Source organism: Triticum urartu, chromosome 5A, assembly GCF_056163025.1.
Source record: "Triticum urartu cultivar PI428250 chromosome 5A, HENAU_Tu73, whole genome shotgun sequence".
NCBI classification, from domain to species: domain Eukaryota; kingdom Viridiplantae; phylum Streptophyta; class Magnoliopsida; order Poales; family Poaceae; genus Triticum; species Triticum urartu.
In genome coordinates, this window is record NC_141877.1 from 9899446 (window position 1) to 9906005 (window position 6560).

The following is a 6560-nucleotide window of genomic DNA, read 5'->3' on the forward strand; positions in this document are numbered from 1 at the left end:
AAAAGTCGAGGAAGATGGGCGTGGGTAGAAGGGACGAGACTCTTCAAAAGTCACATCTCGAGAGATACGCATCCGACGACCAATAGGATCCCAACAACGATAGCCCTTATGCTCATCACTGTAGCCTCAGAAGACACACTCAACAGACCGAGCGGTCAGTTTGGTGCGTTCGTGAGGGGCAAGAAGAACATAGCAAACACAACCAAACGAGCGAAGCATCGAATAATCGGGAGAACAATCAAAAAGTCGCTCGAAAGGAACACCACCCTGTAGAGCAGCGGAAGGCTGTATGTTGATAAGATAGGTGGATGTGGAGACGGCCTCAGCCCAAAAATGAGGCGGGAGAGAGGCAGCAATCATCAATGCACGAGCCGTCTCAAGAAGATGTCGATGCTTTCGCTCAGCCACACCATTCTGAGCATGAGCACCAGGACAAGAGAATTGAGAGAGTCCCGTGCTCAGCAAGAACACCACGCAACATCTTAGAGATATACTCGCCAGCGGAGTCAGCACGAAAAACACGAAAGGGTGAAGAGAACTGAGTATGAACCATGGCAGCAAAACGCTTATAAATAGACAACACCTCAGAACGAGAAGTCATGAAATAAAGCCATGTGTAACGAGAGAAATCATCTATGAAAATAATATAGTATTTATGACCACCTTTCGAAGCGAAAGGGGCCGGACCCCATACATCAGAATGGACTAAATCGAAAGGACGCTTAGACACTGACTCACTATGTGAATATGGTAACTGAATCTGCTTGTCAAGACGACAACCCTGACACTCTAAAGAGACATCTCCTGAGACAGACCCCAGAAGGCCTCGACGAACTAAAGAAGACAACCGAGAACCACACAGATGACCAAGTCGATGATGCCACTGCTGGAAGGAACCAGTGACGGAGGCGACAGAAGCGGAAGAACTGGCAATGGTGGTGGCAGCAGAAGGAACATGAAGCAGTCCAACTCCCAAAGACCCTGAGAATCACGGCGGCGTGGGCCAGCCCCAAACAGAGTGTGCGTGTGACGATCCTGGACAGAACAAGAGTCAACGTCGAGGATGATGCGACAACCAAAATCCGTAAGTTGACCAGCAGAAAACAAATTCATGGTAAGTCGAGGAAAATGAGCAACATCAGGAACAGAATAAGGAGTAGTAAGATTGCCTCTACTAGCAACAGAAAGTGGAGTACCATCAGCAGTGAAGACATGAATAGGAGAATCCAGTGATCGAAGAGAGGACAAAGTGGAAGAATGAGAAGACATATGAAAAGAAGCTCCAGAGTCCAGAACCCATGGGGATGTACCTGACTGTGTAGAGGGTGATTGCTTAGTGCGGGAAGCATCAGTCACAGAACCGGCAGTACCCGTCGAGGAAGAACCTGAAGCCGCGAGCAGACGCTTAAGTCTCAGAATATCCTGCTCAGTCAAAGCAATGGCTGAAGCTGTCGAGAGAGATGACGAAGTCCCTGAAGATGATGATGAGCCTTGCGCAGATGTTTCTTCTTCGTGTAGCACTGAGACTCAAGATGACCATCATTGTTGCAATAGGCGCAATGTGGACGGGGGCGACCTGAGCCTCCAGAAGGAGTGGGCAAGAGCGGCGGAGCACTCGAGCGAGAAGGGGTCGATGGAGCAGGTGGCATAGGAATGCGAGTAGCAAGCACAGAGGGAACCTCCAGCAAACCAGCACCACGTAAGCGAGTCTCCTCAGCACGAATCTCAGAAAGCGCCTCCATGAGAGAAATACGGCCACGAGCAAACAACTGAGCACGCCGGGGCTCAAACTCCTGACGGAGCCGAGACAGGAACTCATAGACGCGATGAAACTCCAAATTGTCCTGGACAGCCTAGCAACATGAGCAGGTACGACACCCAGCACTACGGAGAGAATCAAGCTGGCGCCAGATAGCAGAACTCTGCGCATAGAAGTCATCAACAGTAGAGTCACCCTGCTGAAGAGCATGCTCCTGACGGATCACAGAGAGGTATAAGGCATCACCAGAGCGCTGATAGCGCTCACGAAGACGGGTCCACATCTCAAAGACAGTAGAAAGACCCAGAAATTCAGAAGCAAACTGAGGCAGAAGACTAGCAGTGAGAACAGCTGCAGCACGAGCATCATCATCAAGCCACTGGGTGTAAACAGACAGAGCACCATGATACGTCTGAAGAGCCTCCTCATAAGCCAAAACCCTCTCATCATAAGCACGATCAGCAGCCTCATCAGCAACCTTAGCCGCATCCTTGGCGGCTTGATTAGCATCCGTAGGAAGAACCGATGGAGTTGGCGGAGTAGGGGCCACCGGAGGAACTGGACGTGGCGGACAGCAGACCTCGCCAGAAAGAACACCCCAAAGACGGATGCCACGCATGTGAATGCGCATGAAGCCAGTGAACTCGGTGTAGTTAGAACCATCAAAGATCATCGGACAGCGAGGGACAGCAACATAGCCCGATGCAGCAGACATCTTTTTTTTTTGGATCCGACGAGAGCGACCAGATCGGGATCAGGCGCTGGCTGGGGACGGGAGCAGCGTCGAGCGGAAGATCGGGGCGCTGGCTGGGGACGGGAGCCCTGCGAGCGGCCGGCTGGATGAGGGCGTCACCCACGCACGACCTTCCCAGGACAAGCAGCGGCGTAGTGCAGCGGCTTGATCTCAGCGATCGGGGACAGACGGAGAAGTCCTGCGATCGCTCGGGCTCAATCTGTAGTCAGCACGAAGGAGTCCGCCGGCTCGATCTGAGGGCTCGAGGCAGGCGAATCGAATCCGGACGAGGCAGACTGACCGAGAGAGGAGGGAGAGAAAACGCAGCGGCGACGGAAACAGCGACGCCGGCAAGAACACAGCGGCGCGGGGAGAGGATCAAGCACGAGTTGCGCGTGCTAAAAAAAAACCTAAGCTCTAATACCATGTTAGGAATAAGCAACTTGTATTCCCATGAGGCCATAGGCCGATATATATATACATGTACAGGAAACCCCTCATACAACGGGATAAATACAAAGGGGTACATGACTTATATTATAACTCTAACAAATATTTACCAGAGTGCTTCAAGATCGATCTGATGATCCACTACCGCTCTGCTGTTGGGACTAATTTGGATGGGAATGGTGATTTCATGGTTGATTATGATTACTTGGTTCTTGCTCTTGGAGTTACTGTGAATACATTCAACACTCCTGGTGTGATGGAGCATTGCCACTTTCTCAAGGTAAAATCCTGATTGGCATTGTGTGTCTCTTTACTGTTCTGCTATTTCTCATGTTTCAATCCTGAGATGTAAGTTACACTCTCTGTAATCTTTCGAGATTGATTTTGTTTCCAGGTTATACTCCAATTAAACATGTGAATATTTACCAGAGTGCTTCAAGATCGATCTGATGATCCACTACCGCTCTGCTGTTGGGACTAATTTGGATGGGAATGGTGATTTCATGGTTGATTATGATTACTTGGTTCTTGCTCTTGGAGTTACCGTGAATACATTCAACACTCCTGGTGTGATGGAGCATTGCCACTTTCTGAAGGTAAAATCCTGATTGGCTTTGTGTGTCTCTTTACTTTTCTGCTATTTCTCATGTTTCAATCCTGAGATGTAAGTTACAGTCTCTGTAATCTTTCGAGATTGATTTTGTTTCCAGGTTATACTCCAATCAAACATGTGAATATTTACCAGAGTGCTTCAAGATCGATGTGATGATCCACTACCGCTCTACTGTTGGGACTAATTTGGATGGGAATGGTGATTTCATGGTTGATTATGATTACTTGGTTCTTGCTCTTGGAGTTACTGTGAATACATTCAACACTCCTGGTGTGATGGAGCATTGGCACTTTCTGAAGGTAAAATCCTGATTGGCATTGTGTGTCTCTTTACTGTTCTTCTATTTCTCATGTTTCAATCCCGAGATGTAAGTTACAGTCTCTGTAATCTTTCGAGATTGATTTTGTTTCCAGGTTATACTCCAATCAAACATGTGAATATTTACCAGAGTGCTTCAAGATCGATCTGATGATCCACTACCGCTCTGCTGTTGGGACTAATTTGGATGGGAATGGTGATTTCATGGTTGATTATGATTACTTGGTTCTTGCTCTTGGAGTTACTGCGAATACATTCAACACTCCTGGTGTGATGGAGCATTGCCACTTTCTGAAGGTAAAATCCTGATTGGCATTGTGTGTCTCTTTACTGTTCTGCTATTTCTCATGTTTCAATCCTGAGATGTAAGTTACAGTCTCTGTAATCTTTCGAGATTTATTTTGTTTCCAGGTTATACTCCAATCAAACATGTGAATATTTACCAAAGTGCTTCAAGATCGATCTGATGATCCACTACCGCTCTGCTGTTGGGACTAATTTGGGTGGGAATGGTGATTTCATGGTTGATTATGATTACTTGGTTCTTGCTCTTGGAGTTACTGTGAATACATTCAACACTCCTGGTGTGATGGAGCATTGCCACTTTCTGAAGGTAAAATCCTGATTGGCATTGTGTGTCTCTTTACTGTTCTGCTATTTCTCATGTTTCAATCCTGAGATGTAAGTTACAGTCTCTGTAATCTTTCGAGATTGATTTTGTTTCCAGGTTATACTCCAATCAAACATGTGAATATTTACCAAAGTGCTTCAAGATCGATCTGATGATCCACTACCGCTCTGCTGTTGGGACTAATTTGGATGGGAATGGTGATTTCATGGTTGATTATGATTACTTGGTTCTTGCTCTTGGAGTTACTGTGAATACATTCAACACTCCTGGTGTGATGGAGCATTGCCACTTTCTGAAGGTAAAATCCTGATTGGCTTTGTGTGTCTCTTTACTGTTCTGCTATTTCTCATGTTTCAATCCTGAGATGTAAGTTATAGTTTAATTTCCTGCAAACTCTTGAGATATATGGTATTTTTACCGTGCAGTATTAGTCATATCTTGTGCTTACAACCTCACATTGTAAATGGCAGGTAGTGGAGGATGCCCAAAAGATTCAGAAGAGCGTGACAGACTGCTTTGAAAAGGCGTCACTTCCTAACCTCAGTGAAGAGGAGAAAAGGAAGATCCTTCACTTTGTGATTATCGGTGGTGGAGCTACTGGGGTTGAATTTGCCGTGGAGTTGCATGATTTTCTTTTCGAATATCTGGTGAAGCTATATCCTGCAATTGAAGAAAACTCTCAACTCCTACTTGCGCTCCGCATGTTCCTCCTTTTCATCGCTCAATAGGAGGCAGCTCATCTGGCCGTGCAGCGGACCGCGTCCTCAGCGGGTCGGTGACGGCCGTTGCAGCTGGTGCACGATGGCGATTCCAACGACAACAGGAATCTGCAACTTGTTAGACTTCTTTGCAATCCCAACAGGGCCCTCATCTGCTTTGTCTACATATATGCATGATTTCTATGATTGGAATCAGATAGCACTAACTATGTGTCAGACTGCTAATATTTATTTGCTTGATGATCCTTGAAGCGCACTCTACGCTCATACATGATCCCACATATTCTAGGTATAATGATACTATCTTTAGTGTTCTGTTCACGGGAATTTGACAAGTCACTGCTTAAGATTTCTTAACTTTTGTACAGATGCTTTCTTGAGGCTTTGGCTAAAAATCTGTGGTGTACGTCACTCATCAGGTTGAGTTTTTACCAGTTGCTGATCTTATTATTCTGGTTATATTGTCATGAGTAAAAAAAATAGTGCACTTCTTTTTGAGGAATCTTCATGCATATTTGCTGCATCCTTACAAAGTAATTGTACTTTAGGTAACTATGACGGGCTAATGCCTTAAGCTGGGACATACAACAAAATACTTATTTTATGGGAGGAGTTTATGGAACTGGGTAGTGCTCATCAGGATGCTCTTGCAGCAATTGACACAATCGATGTGGCTAATGGAGCCAGTGAGTAACCTTGCCACCCTTCAGTATGGTCAGTTTTAATATATACTACAATTTCTGTATGCAAGGGTGACCTTCTACTGTTCTAAATGTAGTGTTCCGTTTAAAAAGAAATTCCATGCACAGATTTAATGTGTACGATCGAACTATCTTTAGTTTATCAAGGTACTCTTTCTAATATTTTACTGTAATAGCAGGTTTTAGCCAATATTTAGTATTGAGGTGTTGATGACAGCAAACACTATCCTGCTTGTCTGTTTTCTAGACGTGTTTCTATATGCTTTTCAGTTGTTAGTTGTGATACTTTTTATTGTCTTTCGAAATTAAGATGTGCTCTGTATATGTGATGATACTATATACTTTCTATAGTTATTGAACTATATACTATTTTTTTATTTATGCTTATGGAGTGCTTAGTTAATTGCTTGCAAGTAGATTTTATAGATACCAATAGAAATAATAACTTGGGATTTATTTCTGTTCAACCTCTGTGATCTAGATGAGCAAAGCAACAACTTTGGCTTTATTTCTTTGTGATGTAGATGAGCAAAACAGTAACTTGGATTTTAATTCTGTTCTCTATGATGTAGATTAGCAAGATTTCTAACCAACAAAGTAATTTATTTTAGTATGGTTTTGTCACTATGATTGGTA

At 44.7% G+C, this 6560-nt stretch overlaps 1 long non-coding RNA gene across 1 annotated transcript; it reads left to right on the forward strand.

Moving 5' to 3' along the window:
• The first annotated feature begins 5347 nt into the window (after positions 1–5347).
• On the forward strand, positions 5348–5903 carry LOC147967448 (uncharacterized). Its single transcript, XR_015603765.1, has 3 exons — positions 5348–5512; positions 5592–5642; positions 5772–5903. It is a non-coding gene; the product is annotated as an uncharacterized LOC147967448 (long non-coding RNA).
• The last annotated feature ends 657 nt before the right edge of the window (positions 5904–6560 follow it).